The 12634-nt window shown below is 35.4% G+C and overlaps 1 protein-coding gene across 1 annotated transcript in view; it reads right to left on the reverse strand.

Moving 5' to 3' along the window:
• Positions 1–12634, reverse strand: part of IL1RAPL1 (interleukin 1 receptor accessory protein like 1) — a 767014-nt gene that overhangs the window by 649374 nt on the left and 105006 nt on the right. The window lies entirely within an intron of this gene.

Consider the following 12634-nt stretch of genomic DNA (forward strand, 5'->3'; position numbering starts at 1 on the left):
AGCTTTATCTTCCTTATTTTCTCCTTTTCCCTACTGAGAAGCAGTATGAGTAGGATAATAGTCAATTTTCTGTTGTGTACTTCAGTGGAGCAGTGCTTTCTTTACCTCCATGCCTTTATTCAACAAATTCCTCTCACCCCTTTAAAAGTTAAGAAGCAAATAGCTATGCCAAAACAAAATGTTTTGTTCTTTGTTCTGTGCTCATGCACAGTCAGCAGGAAAAGCTCATTCCCTATTCCTAGAGCTGTATTACCACGGTGTAAAAAAAAAAAAAAAAAAAAAAAAGGAATTCTAAGTGACTGCTGATCTGTGCTCCCTCAGAAAAAAAATAAGATTAAAATGATCACAGTTTACAATATCTGGCATGACAATATTGACAAGAATGAAAAATATCTAAATATCTTCAGAATTTTGCAAGAAAATACTGTCAATAACAGAGTGTTGTCTTTCAAATTATGCCACAGGGTTTTGAATTCTTCTACAAAAAAAGTTGTAAGTGAAGATTATTACTCGCTGTTGGTTTTCCTTAAGATACTGAATATCCACTTATGCATTCAGCTACTGGGAGTTACTAGTATCATATAAAACAGTTTAAAAAAAAAGATATTATAATATAGACTACAAGAAAACATGTTCCTCCTATTATATCCAACTGACAAAGACATGTGGCTGATAAAGAAGCTGAGAAAAATGCAGACCATATGTGGGTCCTGCAGTGAATTGTTTCCATCTAAACTACATGAAAAGGAAATTCCCTGTGATGACAAGTTAAATCACAAATCAGTTATTATAGCCAGTTTTGAGCTGAGTGAATAGGCTTTATAGTTTTTATTTTAAAGCATACTCTGATTTGTCTAATAATAAGATGTCGGCACATCTTCTATGAAAAATCAGGAAGAAAATGTTTTTTAAAGAAGGCAAGGTCTTTTGATTTTTTATTTTTTTTGCATAAACTTAAATTATGAAAAATTACACTCATGTCTGGGGGTTATCGTGGTGGAATTACCTTAATATAAAAAGTCATTGTGGGAAAATAGGATCTAGCAGGTCAGAGACCTATATATGCAGAAAAACACATGCAAAAAGATTGTTGAATTCAAAATTCCTGACAGAACAATTACAAATTATAAATATATATTATATAATGTTATATTTTAAGTCTCTCTACAGCTGGCAAAACCATAAAAGAAATAAATGAAAATAGGTACTAGTATTAGATTTGCTCTATACTTTCAAACAGATCTTTTCTTACTCAACAAGACTGTAGGTCTGTTCCTGTTGTTCTTGTTGCTTATGTTATTATTTTTATCATCATCATAGTATGAATGGATGGGCAACAGTTCCATGAAGGACTGCATTGGGTTTGTGTGGCAAGGTTTTAGTAGCAGCAGGGAGCTACAGGAGTGACTTCTGTGTGAAGCTGTTAGAAGCTTCCCCCGTGTTCAATGGAGCCAGTATCACCTGGCCCAAAGACAGACCTGCCACTGCCCAAGCCCAAACCACACAGCAACAGCAGTAGTACCGCTGGGATAACATATTTAAGATGGAAGGGGGACGGGGCGGGCAATCTGCACAACACAAAAATTGCAGCCAAAGAGAGGAGTGAGAACATGTGAGAGCAGCAACTGCGCAAACACCCAGGTCAGTGCAGAAGGACAGGCAGGAGGTGCTCCAAGTGCCAGAGCAGAGATTCCCCTGCAGCCTGTGGTGAAGACCATGAGGAGGCAAGGCTGTGCCCATCAGCCCATGGAAGCCCACAGCGGAGCAGTTATCCACCTGCAGCCTATGGGAGACCCCGCAGCAGAGCAGGTAGATGCACCCAAAGGAAGCTGTGACCTTATGGGAAGCCCACACTGGAGGCAGGCTCCTGCAAAGACCTGTGACCCCATGGAGAGAGGAGCCCAGGCTGGAGCAGGTTTACTGGCAGGACTTGTGACCCCACAGGAGACCCACACTGGAGCAGTCTGCTCCTGAAGGACAGCGTGGAAAGGACCCACACTGGGGCAGTTTGTGAAGAACTGCAACCCATGGGAAGGACTTATGATGGAGAAGTTCATGGAGGACTGCCTCCTGTGGGAGGGACACACAGATGTGAGAAGTCCTCTTCCTGAGGAGGAAGGAGCAGCAAAGACAACATCATGAACTGACCAGAACCCCCATTCCGTGCCCCTCTGTGCTGCTCTTGGGGGAGGGGGCAGAGAAAATCAGGAGTAAAGCTCAGCCCAGAAAGAAGGGAGCGGCGGAGGGAATTTATTTGAAGGTTTGGTTTTATTTCTCATTGTCCTCCTCTGATTTGAATGACAATAAAGTAAACTAATTTCCCCAAGTTGAGTCCCTTTCACCTGTGACAGTAATTAGTGAATGATCTCTCCCTGTCCTTATCTCCACCCATGAGACTTTTGTTACATTTTCTCTCCCCTGTCCTGCTGAGGAGGAGAGTGACAGAGCGGCCTTCCTGGGCACCTGATGTCCAGCCCCGGTCAACCCACCACAAGGGCAAAATAAGTTAAATAGTATTTTATGGTTTTCTTAAAGTAGTTTCCTTGGCCTAAGTCTTAGTATCTAAACACACTGACTTTTTGAAAAGTAGTTAATGACTATCAGCTTCTTTTTGCTTCAAATTCAGTTTCCAACTGCAAACAAAATGGTGAAAATTAAGTGATTTACATACCTCCCTAAATTCAGCCTTAGTCTATCTTTGTGCACATTTGGGTTGAGGGAAATAGTCAGAATACTTTTTCTGATTTTTATGTGTTGTTCTTCAATATCATGACTAGTATTGTGAACAGAAAAAATATGTGTATTTATACATTTGTAGAATTCTATTGTTTTTTGAAACATTAAGGAATGTTTTTGTGAAAGAACAGGAAACCTTCCAGGGTACTTGGGCACCTAACTCCCTTGTCAGTTTCCTGACATTCACTGCCATCTACAAAGGAAATTAAGCTCTTCCTGGGTGTTATTCAGTGACTGATCATTAATGCTGGGTTCCTGCTCTTTTGGAAATCGCTCACTTCTTAGTAGGCATATTTGCAGATAGATGACTGAAGGTAGGGGCACTTCCCCAACTTCTACTACTCCATTTCCAACTGTACTAGACGTAAAACTGTCTCTTCTGTCCCTCTTAACGGACAGTTGGAAAAAGCAAAACTCAAATCAAGCTGAGCAAAGTATTTCCAAAGATTTTGGGGCAGGCTTTTAGCAATATACAGTAAATAATCATTGGAGTTTAAACAAATAGTAAAAAGATTTTTCTCATTTCAATTTTTATGATCCACCAACAAAAAATAGCAAATAATTTCATATTGCAATACTACCAAAAATTGCAAATACTTTTTTCAGCAGAGATTTTGGTAATAATAGATAAACAAGTATCTTTAAAATGTACCCTGTAACAAAGGATCTTTCTCATTAAAAAGTTAAAGCTGAAACTGTAAGTCCTACTAGTTCCATACTACACAAATGGTACCTCTAGGTCAGGTATAAGGCTCACATGTAACTGTATTTACTATAATTTGAAGTTTTCTCCACTTCTCAAATGCTTTCACTGTCATCGAGGCAAAGAGCTGAATTCTGCTTTGAAATATCAACATTAATTACAGATAAAAGAAAAGACCATGGTTCCATCAAAACCTATTAAACCAAGTCCTGAATTGTCCTACCACTATTGGAAATTTTTATATTTGTAGGAAAGGAAGAAAGAAATTATGATTTCTGAAAAAATGTAATTAATCCTATTATTTTGACATCAAATTATTAATATGGATTTTTTTCAAATACAGCAGTGTTTTCTTTGTTTTCAGGAATTAACTGAGAAAACAGTTATGCTGGGAAAAAAAACCCCAACAAACAAACAGGAACTGCTTTACTCTTTTCTTTAACCGATGTTTAATTTAATCCTTGAGAGGAAACATTGCTATGCAACAATTTGACATTTATACAAATAGAATGACAAGATCAACTGTAATGACCTCTTTAAAAGCACTAAAACCCCAGAGATAACAGAGTCTGGATTTGTCCTTGGATTCTTTAAAATTCTGCAGACACCTCTGCTTTACTCAGGTGGACAAGACTACCACACTTTTCATCCAGTCCTCAGTTAATGAGATCGCTCTGTTAACAGCTATAGAGCAATCTGGATTTACTGCAGTACTGTTTTTATTGTCATTAAGATTAAAATATTTTTATTGTCAAAATTAAAACCAGAATTGACTATCACAGAAAAAAATATCTGATGGATGGCTGAAATAGTAGTGGTTGTGTCACTTACCATATTTCTGGAAGAGAGACTTTGAAATGAAATAAAGAATCTAATAATATAATAACCTGAGGAAAAGAAATTAAATGAAGAAATTATTAGAGCAAAATGTGATTTATTCTTCCTAAAAATTTGAATTATCCTTCACCTTAAATGAATAACATGTAAAGGTGCTGTAGCGTTCCATTTTCCAATTTCTATTACCTTTGAAAGACTTAAAAAAAAAGAATCATCCCATTGTAAAAAAACTAACGATGCATATTTACTGTAGCATCTCTTATTTCACTAAAATCTGAACAACTAAAGCGCTGAGAATTGTTTTATTTCTAGAGTTATGCACTGAATTTGCATTACCTAAATCTGTTGGAAACAACAAATGCCATACAACCAAAGATTTCTTTGCTTGTATAGTAAAAAAGTATTTATATCAAAATATACTTTATGGACTTTAAATTTTTTCCCTAACCACTATATTGTTTTCAAAATTAATCCCACAGACTGTGTTTGCTATTTTTCTTAAATTTACCCTTATTAAAAGGATTATGCGCAAGTGTGCACATAGATGTTCAGAGTTTAATTTAGCAAGAACCCACAGCTCCTAGAAATTTATAACCTACACACAGATTAATTTTATCATGACTGTGTGGACAGAAATGTCACTGGAATGCAGCTTTTGTAAATGTTTCTGAACACACAGAAGCTCATATCAAAAGCCGGTGCGGGTGGGTTTCTTTTTTGGTTTTTTGGTTTGTTTTGGTTTTTTTAAATGTAGTTTAATGAATTTGGTGAAAAATGTAATCCAGTTCTATTCAGAAAACTACTCAACAAAATGCATTCACATTTTTCAGCACAGGAATTACTAATGTTTTATGTGCTACAGAGAGTATACATGAGAAACAGAAGCTCTGGAAATATAAGGTAAAGACCTGTATAGAGAGTGGGTCAAGCATGACTGAATCTATGCATCAAAAGTCAAAGCTGTGCCAGGGATCACACTGTAAATGATAACACTTGCTGATGATGCTAAAAGAACAGTCACACAAAGAGAGAAGGCAGTAAAACACAGAATTATTTACATAGCGCAGTAAAAAAAAAAAAACAAACCAGCTTTACAGAAATCATCATAAAGGAATTAATGGAGACTGGAGGAAAAAGAGGAAGGAGAATGCACTGTTCATAATATAAACAGATACTGAAAGATGAAAAAAGGATTTAGGAAGAGAAGAAAAATTCACTGTTTTGCACAGTGCATAACGGCAGTAAGTACCATAACAAAATTCTAGCATGAATAAATAATAATATTGAACATATCCCTGCCCATTCTATTTTAGGACTCCAAGAAAAAGTAGCCAAGTAAAACAGGAAATAATATATTCCAGCTTTGGCATGTGCTTTTTTGCACATTGCAATGAAAATCATAGAAATAAAAACCACAGAATACAGAAACCAAAGGCTTTTAACTAAATCAAGTTTAAAAAAGGAAATAGGATATTTTGAAGAGAATTTGAGTTTTTCCACAAATCTTGGAAACTAAATGTACTTACTAGAACATGCTTACAAGAAATCCCGGGGATTACCACTGTTGAATAGAAAAATGAGAACACTGGAAGTGCACCGATAGCCTAGCAGTGTGACATCTGCTGGTTAATAGAGATTTTAAGATAATTTGCATGCATTCTGGGGAATAATAATAATAAAAAAAAAAAGCTAAAAGATATAGCCTAGTAACTCAAGATCTTCTTGCCAAGACAGGCTAGAACTATGCAAGACAAAGGCTGAAAGATAGAGAGGAAGGAGCTACAGCCAGTTCCACCCTGTAACCATAACTAAACCTGTCTGTAACAGAAAATTTCCTATAACTACTGTGCTTTTACACCATAAAAGTTCTTTAATGGTTGCACACTGTTATGAAGAACTGCCTCCCGCCTGGCCCATGTAAAGTGAACTACGGCACACAAACACAGAATGAGTCTTCATGAACCTTTGAAAGCTTGATACTGTGTAGTAAAACTGCTTATTTCATCACCTTCAACACCTTCTACTGTGTTTCCTCAGGGCACAGGAACAGTCCTCGATGTTAGGATAAATTTTTGGATATGCAGCAGGTAAATTCCAGGGATCAAGCACTGGGGTGTCAAAACAACAGAATAACAGTAACGGTTTCCCAAAGGATTTATAGAAGCATCCAAAAGGAGAAAAATCAGACCTGAGTTAAACTACAAAATAAAATAGTTGAGTCATCCTCAAAGTGTCTCTATTAAAATACACCTCAACTGTAGCAATAAGAAGAAACATATGTCTACGTTAAAAAGTCTTATTTTCTTCAAAGACCGTGTGTCAGATATGCATATTCCATTTCATTATTCTATTTCTTGTATCATTTGGTCCTTTGAGTCTCAGAAAAAAAACATTTAAATGCACTATGTAATGCTTAAATTACACTTGCTTGAAAATTGTTCAATTGCAAGCCATTACAATTAATTTTAAAATCCTAAAGATTCAGGTTAGATTATTTTTTTTTAACCATATCACTGGTATCACAGTAATTTCTATTGAGTTGTCTGCAGCACTTATTAAAATACATAATGTAACAATTTAGTTTCCTATTAGCATTGCCACATCAGACCTTTGTCTGAGGGTCTGACTCATGAGTAATCAGCAGATAATAACTCCACAAGAGTCAGGAAAACCTTGTTAAACTGGTGCAAATGAGGAGAAAAAGCCAGTACACTGGTCTTTTAAAACAAGTCTCTATTTGTCTTTTCAACCCTCTGAAGCTCTAGGGAAAGCAGGAATCAGAAGACTAAATTTGGTTGCATAAAAAACATGAAAAATCTCCACGTGTTGAAGGAAAAGAAAACATAGGAAATCAAAAATTGCCAGAAATAAATTCAGAAATTATTGAAATGTAGTTGACACATAAGTAATCTGTGTAACTGAAAAAGCGTTCCATTATTTTCAGTGAAAGTACTTAAGTGAAAGAGTATGCCAATATTGACTGATTGAAGAATATAGAATCAAATACAGCAGCATGCAGAATCAGACATTCTATAAAGTAAAACTCAATTTCCATAATGTCAACATAGTCAAGGAAGAAAAATAAAACCTAAAGAGATCGTAATTCTGTTAATTTTTGTACATTGACTTTGACATCAGTGGGAGAAATATGTACCATGTCCTCTTCAGCATTTGGTTTACATCATAGGTATATTTCAAAGAAGATCGAAAGGATCTTTACATGAACTTTCAGTGTCTATAAACCGAACTAGGAAGAACAGGGTTAATCTATTTATTAAGATTCAAACCAAGGAACTTCCTGCTTTTCTACTGGCTAGTAGCTAATGAATACCTAATTAACTGTAAAAATCATCCCCACAGGAATGATTCAGATGAACATTGGGTTTGTGACAAAGCTAATTTGGCTAAAGATAAATTTAAAGAATTAAAAAAAAAGATTCACATAAAGTTAGTGGAAGTTAGAATGGGTGCTGTCTTCCATTCAATAATGGGAGGTTTCTGTGAAGAATGAAATAGATTATGTTGTAACTGAACCAATCATAATTTTTTACTTCTGAATAAAATAATGTACCAAGTGGTTCTCTGATGAATCCATATGTAGCTTCAAGTACTTAACTCGTTTTATTTACAGCAATGCTTTTTGCCTTTAATCTAGCTTCTAACAAATTCATTGGACAAGACACAAAACGCCTGTGAGTATTCAACTGTAATCTCTAGGTTTGCATGCATCATCCTTATTGAAGAGAATCTTGTTGCTTTCATTATATACATGGGGAAGTACACAACCACAGATAGGCATATGCTTCTAGAAACTTTATGGTAAATGTCTACTTTAATATGGTTAAATAAATAATTTTTTAAAAAAAACAAAACCTTTTATTTCCAGTATTTTATTACCTTGAGATGTCACTAAAACTTGTGCTGGGAAAATAAAGTTAAACACGTGCTTCCTTTTCTAAAGGCCAGGACAGAATTAAAGGCATTCTATTTCTTCCAAAAGCAGTGAGAGAGGACTGGACAGATACTCCCAGAATATACCAAAATAGACATGATTAGGCAACATAATGCTAAGGATACACTAGATAGAAATCTGGTTGGGTTGTAAACCTATTGGAATTTTATATGCAGTAACTTTCTGTGAAGCTACTTAGAGTGCTTGGAGGTATACAATTATAAGCAGCACTCTTTCCAAAATATAAAAGATACTTTTTGTGGAGGGGATGAGGTTTTTTCCATTTCAGATGTAAAATCTAAAACCTGATGTTGACAGAGAGATGTAGCTTTTAAAGACAGTTTTGTATGCAAGCTTACTTCAAAGACAGATTAATCAAAGCAATGAAAATATTGACTTAATTTCTTAACCTTTTAAAGACAGTCTGGATTTTAAAAATTTAGAGTCAACTTCTGAGGGGTTGAATAGCTGATAGTTAAAGTAAAATAATTTCAGTGATTTTCTTCAGATTCAGTGATCTTCTCTTCACTCCGTGCATACTTCATTTAGGCAAGTAGGAAGAGATGTAGTTATTATATAATTATATATCAAGAAAATATTTTAAAATAACATCATATATTCATAGTAAGCAAACTCAGAGAGCTGTAGCTGAGCAAAGGGAGATAGATGTATTTAATAGTCAGTTCCTGCCTGGGGAAAAGAAACACTAAGCAGTGCACAATGAAGTCAGGAGGTCAGAGGGAAAAACCAAAGTGATTTTTTACTTGGAATATTAAGATGAAGTATTACATCATGTTGCTCAGGAAAACATTACCTTCATTAGACCAGTCAAGGTTCTTATGTGCCATGAAACAGGTTTAGATGCCTTAGAAAATGCTAGCAGGGCTCACATTCCTGATGAAAGATGAAGAGTAAGTTTGAACAAACAGCATTGGTTTCTGCTCTGCACATACGTCATGGAAGAAATGTGTCTTCTTTGCAGACAATCAGATGGTTGTATCAACTGACTAAATATCAGAGGAACAGAGGGAAGGAAGTGTCTCAAACCATTCATGGTAGTGTATGATACCGGCATCAACAAAGCTTAGAGTTGTTATGGGATGCTGGGAAGCCTGTGTGGCTAAAGATCTATAGAGGTGTTCTGTCCTGTTCCCTTCTGAACAAGGTGCCTCTTGCACGGCTTCTCTTAGCCTTTGTGGAATTGAACGCTAGTGTCTAAACTGGTCCTATGCTTTTCATGGTAAAAATCAAGAACATCCACAAAATCACAATTGATTAGACCTCAGTCACTTTTCCCTGCATTTCTAAACTTCAATTATTGAAATGAGGACAAAATTTTAAAAGGTCCCCAAACAGTTTCATATATGTGATAGCCGTACACATTATAAAATAGTTCATCGCATCCAGACTGAAAAATAAAATCGTTGCCTTTACGCTGAGTGACCTTTAACTTTTCTCTTAAAAAGTGAAAAATGCTTCTTTTTGTATGAAGCCTCCCTTACTTAACTATGGCACATTGGGCTTAGTACAACATTGTAAATGAAAATCTTCTACAACACTACCTGCTTAACTTTCTAAAATTAAAATTTATATTTATCTCTAGACCAAAAATAGTCCATATCCCTGTATCCTAGCGATAACACGCAGAGAAAAGAATTCTGAAATATATATAAAAAAGTGAAAATGAAAAAGATTTTTTCCTTCGGACATTAACTTCAAACAGTAACAACATATGTTGGTTTTAGGAGAGCTTTTAAGATTTCTGCTTGTTATCTGCTTTATGTGGACTGTGATTCTTGCAGCAATTTTTTTTTATAAATTTGCAAGTTTATGCCCAAATCCACATTTCAGTCTTTCCTTCCCTGCTCTGTTGAATATAAAGTGTAAATTGACTGCCATCTTTATTTCTAAAAATTACTATGTCAATTGTTTAGCTGATGGCAATTGAGAGGATCTTTACCATATGAGCTCTCATGCCAGAAAAGGATCAAAAATAGTTGAGAGGCATCTTCTAGCTGAGATATTTAAACTGAGAAGTACCTGACTCCAACATGCTATATAACATACAACTTTTAATATTTAAATTTTGTCTCAAAGTGTTTTTTAGAACCTGCCTTCAGGTGAAAGATGTTCACTTAACTTCATTCCTTAATAATATAACATTGCATTGTCACAGCTTTGAATGATGGTATATTTGTAAAAGGCAAACATCAGAAAGGAAAATTGCTCCTCCCTGTGATCATAACAAATATAAAACTGGAGCCAAATTTTATAGCATTGAAAATTATGTGTTTATTAATTTAATACAACTATTGTGTAGAAATGCCAAACATATCATGTGGTCTGCCTGACTGCAGCCCCACCAGTCCTCTCCAACACCAATTAAACAGGTTATCCCACTGTGTTATTTTTGTTCTACTAACATATTTCAGACTAGAAGACACAAACATACGCTATACTGAACAGATGTCATATAATAGAATCTCTCCTACAACCATAACATTACAGGAAATGTTTTACTACTTTAGGAAAAGTTCTTAGTAAGCATATCAGGGATGTGCAGCACAATACAGTGAAAGAAATTGGAAGGAATATAGCCATACATAGAGAAACAAACAAACAGAAAAAAGCTTTTTGATGGTGAAAAGGAGAATTTCAAAAGTCAAATACTGACTTCTGACATTTGACATCTAAACCAACATTTTGGTTTTAAAGCAGCGAGTTAGACTCAATCCATAGCTCCACTGATCTAAATCTGGGTGGTTTTGCAAACACTGGAGAAAACCTAGCCTCTCCCTAAAGGTCAGAAACTGGCTTTAAAACATTAAGTAAACCCATGAAAAGTGTGGAAATTGAAGAGTCATCCATAATCTAGTTGAACTGCAGGCAAAACTAATTTACCTGTAACATCACCACTTTATTATATGTCAGGTTTTGATTTGCACTTACAAATGTCAAAACACAATAGAGCTCCTACTGGAAAGAGATGGAAATTGGAGGGCTCAACTGTTACTGAACAAGGCACCTTCTCAAGATTAATGCAATGCAACATTTCCCCCTGTTTTGTTCAGTCTGTTGAAAACTTGGATCAGGGAGTATTTCCTGGCCAGTGGATTGAAGCTACAGATGGGAAGAGATGGTAGAGGAAAAACTGGAAACTTTGTGCTAGTAAAATTAGGCCAGCAGCAAATTACTACTGTCCTTGCCCAGAGCAAGAATGACACACTCAGATATGTGTCAAAATATTGATGCCTCTAGGGCATCTCCCAAAATAATGCAGTTCAACTATTGCACTTTCTGTGCTTAATAAAGGCAATACAATACTAGAATAAATTATTGGGAGAAATTATATAAAAATTCAGGCTAATTTAAAATATATGGATGATCCCTAAGGGCTATAGTTCATGAGTAATTTGCCATTGTTGGTTCTGCTTCTGAAGTAAAAGAACAAAGTGGCATAAAATTCACTAGAAATATATTGAATTTCTTGAAACTGAAAAGGTTTATATCTGTAGTGAACCTATTGTAAAGATTTTTGCGGAGTTTGATTGTCAAGAGCAGTGATCTTGAAAAGCAACTAGAGGAAGTACTTCCTATTCACAGAGATTGTCAAGCTGAGAGGCTCAATAACAACTCAAAAGTGAAGAGGGAAAAGAGAGGTGGATTGTTGACTAGAGCTATTGCTGGATAGAAACAAGTGAGTATCCAGAAAGGATGAAAGAACATATTTGAAAAAATAAAGAATATTAAACATGCATTTAATTAAAATCAAAATAATTATCTTGGTAGTCTAAAGATTAAGATTTTTATGTTCTCTCTCTTTTTTTTTTTTTTTTTAAATACATGTTCCTCCTGGAAGTACTTGATTTGGTACGTTAACAATTTCCTTATAAAATATTTAGTGTGGGAATATATTTGCCATGTTTAACTACACTAAGTCGGTATGTAAATTACATCTTTTACTTTTTCAGAATAAATATGTTTCCCAGATAGTTTATTTCAGATATTGGACTAACATAGCTGACTTTAGGTAAGGATGGCTTGGCTGTTATACACAACTGATTGGAAGATTCCAAATTATGGTACTTGGAGATCTCTTCAAACTGATGCTGCACCTTTATGTGTCTTTCTCTCTCTAAAGTTGCAGCTGGTTCATTACATTGATCCTTTTCTTACATGAAGCAGACTCATGCCACTGATGCTCTGCATGGGACTTGCAGTTCAGTATAAGCTCAGTTTAAAGTTGCTCATCCAGATTTTGACTTAAAAAAATCAGCTCTCCCTGCATTTAAGAGTGCTTCACCTCTGCATAATCCCATGCTAGCTGCATTCAGCCAAGACAGAGAGAAAGTCAGTAAGCGAACACTTCTAAAAAACAGTTTGAAGTTTTTTCAGCTTTAAATCTG

Source organism: Falco biarmicus, chromosome 2 (assembly GCF_023638135.1).
Source record: "Falco biarmicus isolate bFalBia1 chromosome 2, bFalBia1.pri, whole genome shotgun sequence".
Classification (NCBI taxonomy): domain Eukaryota; kingdom Metazoa; phylum Chordata; class Aves; order Falconiformes; family Falconidae; genus Falco; species Falco biarmicus.